Source organism: Crocodylus porosus, unplaced genomic scaffold, assembly GCF_001723895.1.
Source record: "Crocodylus porosus isolate Cpor-Errol unplaced genomic scaffold, CroPor_comp1, whole genome shotgun sequence".
NCBI lineage: Eukaryota > Metazoa > Chordata > Crocodylia > Crocodylidae > Crocodylus > Crocodylus porosus.
In genome coordinates, this window is record NW_017728948.1 from 12,261,722 (window position 1) to 12,271,918 (window position 10,197).

At 40.6% G+C, this 10,197-nt stretch overlaps 1 long non-coding RNA gene across 1 annotated transcript; it reads left to right on the top strand.

Moving 5' to 3' along the window:
* The first annotated feature begins 4,765 nt into the window (after window positions 1–4,765).
* On the top strand, window positions 4,766–9,447 carry LOC109321927. The gene is made up of 3 exons (XR_002104226.1): window positions 4,766–4,987; window positions 5,497–5,589; window positions 7,589–9,447. It is a non-coding gene; the product is annotated as an uncharacterized LOC109321927 (long non-coding RNA).
* The last annotated feature ends 750 nt before the right edge of the window (window positions 9,448–10,197 follow it).

Here is a 10,197-nt window from a genome sequence, read left to right on the forward strand (position 1 = left end):
AATATTAATTTTCTAAATTTTTAAGGGCCCCCACAGGCTGAATAGAGTGGCTTGGCAGGCTGCGTCCGGCCCACGGGCTGCATTTTGCCCACCCCTGTCATAGAGTCTAGAATTTGGGGAAGCTCCACCCCAGCTCCCTGGTCTGTTCTGTGGGGATTCAGTCTGGTGGCTGATGCGCTCTGAGAAGAACAGCATTTTCTCACAATGTTTGGTTCAGAAAAGGACACTAGTCCTATGTGGCCAGGGCCATTTTTGACACATAGTGTAGATGCCTTGAGTTGGGCCAAGCACAACACAGCAAGCTAATTTTATGGACCTGGGGAAGTATGGGAAAAATCCAACATATAAGTTCTTGGCAATAAAATGGAGAGTTTTGGGGCTGCTATTATTGAAAGGTTTCCTCCGTGATTAAAATGCATGGTTGCTTTTGAGTCCTCCACTGTTTCTGGGATCCCAGGTAAATGTTGGGAAGTACATTTCCCATTGGTAGTGGATCAGATGCAACATTTGATAAGATCTAGATCTAGCACAGTTGTTCTCACTGGGCATCTTTACATGTGCTTAGGGGCAGGGGGGAACACTTTAATTGGGAGCCGCTCTAATTAAAGCACCCACAACATCTCATGTATTCAGCATTCTGGACTTTAAAAAGGCAATAAGGGCACTCTAACAAAAGCTTGTTTGACGAGCTTTCCTTAAAGCCCTCCCTCCATAAGTGGAGGAAGAAAATTCTTTTGGGGGGGGGGCTGAGTGCATGAACACATGCATGCACACCTGTGCCCCCCCAGGAGGTGAGTCTGGGGGAAGGGGAAAGGTAGGAGGAAGTGGAGCAGGGGCTGGGAACAGGCGCTGCCCAGCCAGGGTGGAGCGCAGGATGTAGCTGTGGCTCATCTGGGGGCTGTGGGGTGGGGGGAGGGCGAGGGCAGCTCCTGCTGCTGCATGTGCCCCAGGGGAGGGCAGGCTGCCACACCAGGCTGGGGTCAGGTCTATGCCAGGCTCTTCCTGGCAGGAGGCTGTGTTTGGGATGGGTGGTGGTGGTGCTGGGAGGGAGAGCCATGAGGGCTATGGTGAATTTTGGGGTGGCTGAAGTCCCACCCACTATATCCCCCTCCCAGTGCCACCACCACTTGCCCTGAGCACAGCTTGGCTCGGTTCCCCCCACTGGGAAGAGTCTGGTGCTGCCCTGGCCCCAGTCTGCAGCATCAGCTTTGCTTCTTTGTGCAGATCCAGGGCACACAGCCCCCATGTCTCCTGGGGTGTGTGGTGTGTAGCAGCAGGAGCCACACCCCTTGGACAAGCCTCTCATGGCTCAGTCCCGTGTCCCACCAGCTGTGCAGCTCCTGCCCCTCCCCTAGCCCCAGGCTGCCACAGCCCCACTCCTTCTCTCACCACTGCCTGCGTGTCCCTCCCTACGCGTGTTGCAGCTGCCGGAAGCCTGCAGCTGGGCTGCCTTGCGTTTGTGGGGGCTAAGCCACGTTAGCCCCCGCTTCTGCTGCCTGTGCCCCCTGCTACTATTTTGAAGTGTGCGGATGCTGAATAAATGTGATGCTGAGGCTACTGCAGTGTGCTAATTAGCATGTTTAATCAGTAAATTGAGTCTGCTCCAACATGTGCTAATTAGCAGGCATCCAGCATGTGTGTAGGTGCCCTTTGGTAGTCAGAATCACTGCAGTGTGCTGTACTTGGGATTGCGCGGCTAGGTTATTCAACAACAGGTGCAGAATGAGGGAACCTCTCTTGACACTAGTTGATGTCTAGTGACCAGTGGGATGGGGACTAGGTGATATGGGCTGAACATATACTATACTGGTTTTCCAGCTAGCTTTCTAATGGCTTCTGGATGCAGTTTTAGGAGTTGACTATGGTTTGTAAAATATTGTATGGCCATTCGAAAGCGACCTGAGAGTTGATAGAACATTTTTTTTTTCCATGGTCTGTCACAGAAGTTGAAATAACTTGGGGCTCTTGTTAATAGCTTTTATTAGGCTCACAGGCTGTCATGCAATAGTCTATAGACCGACTCTCATCAGCCTGTGACAACTTTGAATTCACTATCAACACAAAGAAGACTGAAGTGATGTTCCAACCTGTGCATGGCACAACATCCTGGGAACCACACGTATCAGTTAAAGGCCAACAACTGTCAATGGTCAACAGGCTTGTCTATCTAGGCAGCATGACATCCGGTGCTGTCCACATTGATGACGAAGCCAATACAAGACTAGCAAAAGCCAGCGCGGCCTTCAGCAGACTCTGTTAAGTCGGTCTGGGAGTGCAGAGGCATTGGAAGGTCGATGAACCTGAAGGTCTACAAAGCCATCATTCTCCTGACCCTCCTTCACGCCTGTGAAACCTGGACCATCTACCAGTGTCATGCCAAGAAACTAAACCACTTCTAGCTGTGCTGCCTGCAAAAGATACTAAAAATCAAGTGGCAGGACAAGATCGTGGACACTGAGGTGCTCAGAAGATCAGCTCTCCCCAGTATTCATACTCTACTGAAATTGGCACAGCTGAGATGGGTTGGCCACCTTTCAAGAATGCCTGGCACTTGCCTGCCAAAGGAAATCTTCTGTACGAACTGTAAAATGGAGTACGTTTTTGTGGTGCACCAAAGAAGGACCTAAAGGTGTCCCTAAAGAGTTTTGGCATTGACCTGGGGTCATGGGAGCAAATTAGTTGCGACCATCCATGCTGGAGGTCATCAATCCAGAACCGAGCGCTTGCCTTTGAACAGCAACCCATGGCAGAAGCAATGAAGAAATGTGTGGGCGGAAAAATGAAAACTTCTCATACCCAGTCCTCACTGCTCTCCTGCCCCTGTGCAGGAGACTCTTCAAGGCAAACATTGGGCTTATAAGCCACCTAGCCCCCTCCCTGCTCCTTTCTCTTTCTTTTCTCTTTTTGTCTCCTTTTTCCTTTTTCTCTCCTTTCTCTTTTCTCCCTCCCTTTTTTTCCCCCTACTTCTTTTCTCCCTTCTTCCCTCCCCCTTCCGCTGGATGTGGTCGTCTTCGCCCACAAAGGACAACAACATAATAGCTTCTAGACGTAAAAAAGTTGTAGGCAACTGTTAATCCTCTGGACCATGATGTATGCATAAGAGGTCTAGTTAGGTGCCTGATGAATCCACTTGTATGGAGTCCTGCAACCATCATGTCATGATCTACAATGCATACATGTAGGCAAGAGTATGGAGGAATGGAGGCTGCCAAGACTTGCCCCCCCACCCCTTTAGACCATTGAGACAGAATCCAAAGGCCATACCAAGTCCAGACTTTCAGTGCCTCAATGGTTGTAGCTTTGGCCAGACAGCAGCATATAAGAACCGCTGCTGACTGCCTAATGCTTCAGTGGGGGTGTGCTTCTGTCAGTTGATGTCCCTTAGCTTTTCTGCAGTGGAGTACACACAAGGCAGTGAGGTTTAGGGTGTTGAGACCTTATTCTGTGGTATTTTATAGGAACTGCCCTGCCATGAGTAGCTGTGCCACATTGCCAGCATGCCCTCTAGTCAGATGCAGTTTATGGTCATACCAAGGACCAGATGTAAAGATGTAAGGTTTGGGTTTCATGAATACTCAAAGGAAGGCCCTAAACTCTTTAATTTACTTTCAGAAAATCTGATCCAGTTGGCTTTTGGGATGCAGGACATGGGTCAACTGTTTTCTCAACTTCTTGTGTTAGCTATTGGCAAAATGTGTCCTGATATCCCTCTCCTGCGATTGGCCTGCAGGTGGGTAACAGAATACTACTGTTGCCAGCTAACAGTCTTAACTTGTTAATTCATGTGGTTATGGTCTACGCTTTGGTGCTGACAGTGTTCAGCTTGAATCCCAATGATGACCTGAACTGGAGGGTATGTGGACTCCAGGGAAAAGGCAGGTGTCCTTACATAAGTCTCTCTCTGTCTCTCTCTCTCTCTGTGTGATTATAGCTGGTGCATACACATAGAGAGGGATTGTTTTTTTTTATAAAATCTAAGTATTAGGACTCCTGATATCAGGGAGAGGTGAAAACTGTGAGCATGGCGTGTTTGGTTCAGACTCTTGTTTTGTCTGTGTGCAACTAGCTACTGAAGTCTTATTTGTAGTTCATCTCTTAGGCTTGACTACATTGGTTTTACATTCCATAGGTCTCCATTTCCTTAAATTAATTCATCCTAAATTTATACTAGGGGAAAGTTAGAGGAGAATCAGGCCTATTATATCTTTATCCTGCATTTCTGTCTACTTACATTATTAATGATTGATTATGACAGTGCATTAATATACCATATTGATTATATATAATTAAGCAGTAAATAGAACACAATTATAATATTCTATTAGGATTAATATATTATTAATTATTAATACCAATTGCTTCAGTTTTAAAAAGGAATGGCATGAATGGCTTCATTGACTTCAGTGGAGCAATGCCAGTTTGGACCTTGTAATTTATGTTAATTTTGCTCTTTTTGTTGCTTTTTAAAATTTTGTACCAAATTCTAAGGGCCATTAGGAATGACTCAGGCACCTGCAAATAGTACATTTTTAAATCCCACGCTGCTTTCTTCCATGATGGTAATGCCAGAGCAGCCATAAACCAAACTTTAAGGGTATTCCACCACGCTGAAGGAGCATAAATTTGGAAAATACTGGTAAATATACACCTCCTTTTCTAATCTGTCTTTCTTTATTATAAATAGAGCTGGTCAAAAGTGCTGAGCAACTTTTTTGTGAAAAAGTCTTTTGGTAATTCAAATGCTGTTGCTGAAAATGCCTGTTTTTCCTACAATATCTGAAAATGGTAACATGTTTTGTCTTTCTTCCTCTGTTCTTTTTCAGTGGCCAAATGGAAAAAGAAAATATAAGTGAAAGAAGAAATAGCAAGCTAAAAAAAAGCTGTTTTGGGAAAGTCATTTCTTTGGGGGAATAGAAAGGATTTTGAAAATTGTGAAAGTTTTTATGAACGACTCTTACCATTTTTCCAGCCAGCTTGAACTGTGCAGGTATGGCTATTGCAAGATAAGCACATGCGCTACTGCCTCGTTAGCTCTGTTTGTCTGAGAGCAGCAAAATGGTAATTTGCCTATAATCACCACATTCATCTCAATAGGATATGAAATTCAGGGTCTGATTTATGCTATTTAAACACAAACTTTAGAGAAAAGCAATTTTGCGATCTGTTGTTTTTTTTTAAATAGGAAAAAAGAATTTAATTTAAAAAACTTAGTTACATTGGAAATTTATGTATTATATTTGTTCCTCAGTGTTTTGATTTAATATGTAAATGCATATATTTCTGTGTATGCTTCAAAACATATACCGTAAAATATACAAGGGTATATAACCTCTAACCCTTGTAAATCTCAGTGATATAAACGCAAAATGAACTCTATAGGCTGCATGAAATATGGATTGGTGTTGGTGTGCTTGAGAATAAAAGCTAGTCTAAAGTGTGCAAGGCAGCTAAATTAAAGTTGGAGTTGAATTTTATTTTATACATGTCCTCTCTTAGGGACCTTAATGGTGTGACTGTTCCATCAGCGTGGCCTTTTGCTTGGAGGAAACAAGACATTTGCTTGCGGACCCATCTTGAAAAGCATGTCAGGTAAATGAGGCTGTTTATGAGAGATCTGTTATAGCCAGTTCAATACTATTTAATTTAAGACTACATTTTAGACGAAGGGTGGGGACTCTCATGTAGTAGGTTAATACATACATGACCTTTAGCACATCCTGACCTTCCTCAGGCTGAGATAATGTTCCATAACAAATTTATTGTGTAGGGGAGATGATTTGTCAGACAGCAGAAGTAACTAGTAAGAACAAAAGGGATAGGGACTGAGAGGAGGCCACTGGTTGGCAATGCTGTTTTATTTATTCTTACAGTAGATTAAGAGTGATGCTGTGGCCATGATGGTCCAGAAAATATGCGAGAGGCAAGGATTGCTTAGGGTGATGTCTTTTATTGGACCAACTATGTGTTGGGATAAAGTTAGACAAGCTTGCCAATGTAAGACTTTCGTCCTCAGTATACACATTTTCATTCTTATTTATAATGTTCAAAAACTCTCCTGTCCCCTAACCATGCTTCAGTTGAGGCTTCTGACTTTACATACGTTCTGTTGTGTTTTGTAGTTTGTCATTGACTGTGTCTTTAGAATATAAACCAGTCAGACCAGTCTTCTTATCTCGGTGGCACTGTACAGCCCTGGCTATATTTGCAAGCTGTTGTGACTTAATAATAAGTAAACCATCCACAAAACAAATTCTCTTTGGTCAGAAACTTTGCGAGCAATGTCCAACCTCAGATACATTTGCTTTCTGCAAGTTCCTTGCTATCAAAAAGGAAAACGAATTCTAGTTATTTCAGTGTCAAAACCATGTCCAAAAGCAAATTTAGAAACTGGCCATTTTGAGAAGCTTTGCAGTTTTTACTTTCACCTGCATATCTGTGATGGAAAGGCTTTTGAGATATTTTGCAAATAATGTTTTTTTAAAAGGGTTTTCTTTGAGTTGGGCATGCACTTCTGAAAGGATTTTCAGTGCATTTTTGCTGGAGTTAAAAAAAAAACAAAACCCAAGAATTTTCACTGTCTGTGATCCTCTTTGCATTGGCTCTGTGAATATTTGTGGAAACTTAACCTGCTAATCAGATATAAGAGAATATTAATGGAAAGTGAATGTTGAACAAGCAGATACAACAATTAGATTGATAACCCCATTCTAAGATTTAAAATAATACAATTGGGGCATACAGCCATGTCATGTAACCTATGTAGTGAATTAAATTAATAAACTGACACACACCGGTATTTTAACTAACGAATCTGGGAATTACATTTGAAGATAGCCCACAGCGCAGAATTAATATTTTTTCAAGTAAATCTGTGTAGCAAGTAAACTTGAGGTTTTAGAGAACATCCTCTTTTTGCTATTTCTTCTGTCCCTTTATCCCATTCTTTTTTCTTTAGCAAAATCAAAAAGGAAAGATGTAGAAGAGAGAGAAGTAGAAGGAGAAGCCACCAAAATAACTTCTGGACACTGGTTTTTATTCTGAAAACTTGAAATACGTATATTTTGTAATTAATTTCTACAAAAACTTTGAAGAAAAACGTTTCCCCAGCTTTAATTTAGTTGAAAAATCATTTCTTAAAAAGGAGGTTAATGACACATATCTAAGAATATCAGTATCCTTTCTTTCTTTTGGAGATAAGAACAATAATAATAATACTTAGCTCTTATAAAATATTTTTCATTAGACTTTAAGAATTTTATATATGATGCAGATTGAAACATTGAATGTTTTTACGATGATCCTATTTCCCAGCACAATGTGATGCATATTACTGCAATTCAGATAATTAATAGCAATATGGTATTACGGACTAAGCTGAAATTTAAATTTAAAAAATAACCCTACATTAGTATCAGTGACAGTGGGGCAGCAGTTGTGGTTAAATGCATTAGTAAATGCATTAGTAAATTTTTCCATGTATAGTTATTTTCAAATGAATCCGTAAATACAACAAAATCAAAATCAGTACACACAGAAATTAAACAAATATGGGAACTATAAACCAAATAAAGGATTTTATTATTTTTAGATGACTCCCTTGCATCTCTGATGGACTTCAATTCTTGGTGGTGAGAGACCCCAAGTTCTTTTAGACCATATTTAAATGAAATACTACTGACACCATTCTGGAAGGATCACACCTTTAATACCTGCTTCAAAAACAAATCCTGTTATCTTCAGTAGGTATTAAGCCAAGTCTTTGGACCCCAGAGCATCGTTTTATTATTTTTCAATGTATTCTTCATACCAACTCCCATTTTAGAAAGACTGTTCTTCTGGGTGAATGGGGTGTGATGTGGCTCATTCCTGAGTCCTTCAAGGTCAGATCTGAATCGATTGCAATGGTGGCTGCAGAGTGGTATGAGGAATTATCCCTCCCTATAATGCATCTTTTAGAGCCTACTGGTTCTGGAAGCAATGTAAAATGTGTCCTAACATGCATCGCAGTCCTGGAACCCGTTGATGGTGATATTTGGTGCTTGGATAGCAAGGCATTAAGACCTTTAATGGACTAGACTCTTGAGACCAGATCATCCTGCCATTGAGGGAAAATCAATTTTTGTTACTGATTTCAATAGGAGCTGAACTGGGCTGCCTAAAATGGTGGGGAAGGGGGAGGGGGGATTTGTTTTCTGTACACCAGTGCAGCTCCTCTGATTTTCAAGAGTGGGGAATCTAGTGGAGAGTTTGTAATGTGATGTTAAATACATCTTATCACCGCTGTAGGTCTCCCCCTCCTTTGCGATGATAAGTCTTTGGCAAATTCTTAGATTTTTACTCAACTTGGAGCAGTCAGTTTTGCTTGGCCTTTTGATCAAATGTCACTCTACTTCTCTGAAAAATGGAGTGATTTTTTGTTAGCTCAGGATACTTCAAATGTTTTCGATTGTCCCTTCAAACACTGAAGTATATGAAACTGGTGATCATATAGCATTTCATATGCAAATCTGGCATGACAATTCAATATTGCTTTAATTGAATTGTCTATGTATTTAAATTGAAGTGATCAACTGCAGAACTATATTTGCCTAGAAAACCCATTTTATAAACCCAGTTTATTCTGAGGCTGACAGAAATCAGTCTGCCTGGAATTAAGGTTGGAGTCAGAAGCCACAAAGTCTCAGGCATATATCTTTCTCTCTGTAGACTGCCTCTTTAAATTGGTCTCAGTGAAAGAACAGCACATTTATAATTTTAGCTTGTCCTGAAGGAGAACTCTTCTCTGTGGGAGGATCCTCTTTAATTACAACTTCACAGTAATAAGATGAGAAATGAGCAAGCAAGAAAGTACTGCTGGAATGAGACATGATAAATCAGTTTGTCCAGGAAGCACGTTTATGCCAGATCTATCACCACATTCAGCACAGTGCTATCTTTCTTATTTCAATAAGGAAATCTCATGAAGAAATTTTAATTGCATACGATTAGGTGAAAGTCAATGTGCCATAATGAGCAAAGTGAAACCTGCATTTTTTCTTCTTTTATCTTCATGCTTTGAGTTCCCAAGGATTAACACAAAATGATTTGCCCTTAAATTGCACCCTTTTTTTTTTGTTCATTTGTCTGAAGGATGTAGATTTTAGGTAATTTAAAAGGCACTGAGCTTTTGCTGTATGCTTCAAGCCTGCAAGTTGGGAGTCAGAGAGAAAAACATTCCAATTTTCAAAGTCGCCTATTGTTAAGGGTGACTGAGTGGCAGCCTGCAATTATATGATTTCAATGTAATTCATTCAGTAGGGAAGAGGTTGGTTCATAGATGTCTGGCTTAAAAGATTGGCATTGCAGTGTGATTAATTTCCAAACTTTAGAGGTATTTTCAACAACATACAATGGAAACATGTGCCATTGACATTTTCTGGATTTCTGGTAGGATTGCTTTATAATTGGAACTAGGCTCCTGAGAATCACATTGTCATTGGATTCTCATTTTTTTCATAATATTGTGTGTGTGTGTGTATACATATACATACACACGCACACACACAAACTTATACCTAAATACACATATGCATATGCCTAGGGGGTGTGTGTGTGTGTGTGTATATATGTATGTATGTGTATATATATGTGTGTATATATATATGTTAATATAAATATACATATATACACATAAGCATATGCTTAGATGTGTGTGTGTATACATATATACACATATATATGTGTTATTATAAATGTCAATAGATACATAGATGTCTGTCTGTCTGTCTATCTATAGATATATCTCTCTCTATATAGATATATCTCTATATATACATATATCTATATATATATATACTCCCATGGGTATGTATGCATGCATACATGTACACACATGTGTTCATGTGTGTATGTGTATGTACTTTATTGGGTACACACACACATCCCTGTTGTCTTTACAGCTTTCCCAAGCATTCTCTCCCCTGTTTCATTATCCAGCTTTTCAAGAATATCTCCCTTCCACCTCCTCTTGGAAAATAGTACATCAAGAAACATAAATATGAGAATTCTTGAAGGAGATGTCATTTAATATTTAACTTAAGACACTTTAAATGAAAAAGTATTTACCCTGTGTGGCTTAATACTCGATGAACTCACAAGGTCCCTTCCAGCCCTGATGTCTATGAAAGTCTATGAAATCTATGAAATATGACTAAATTA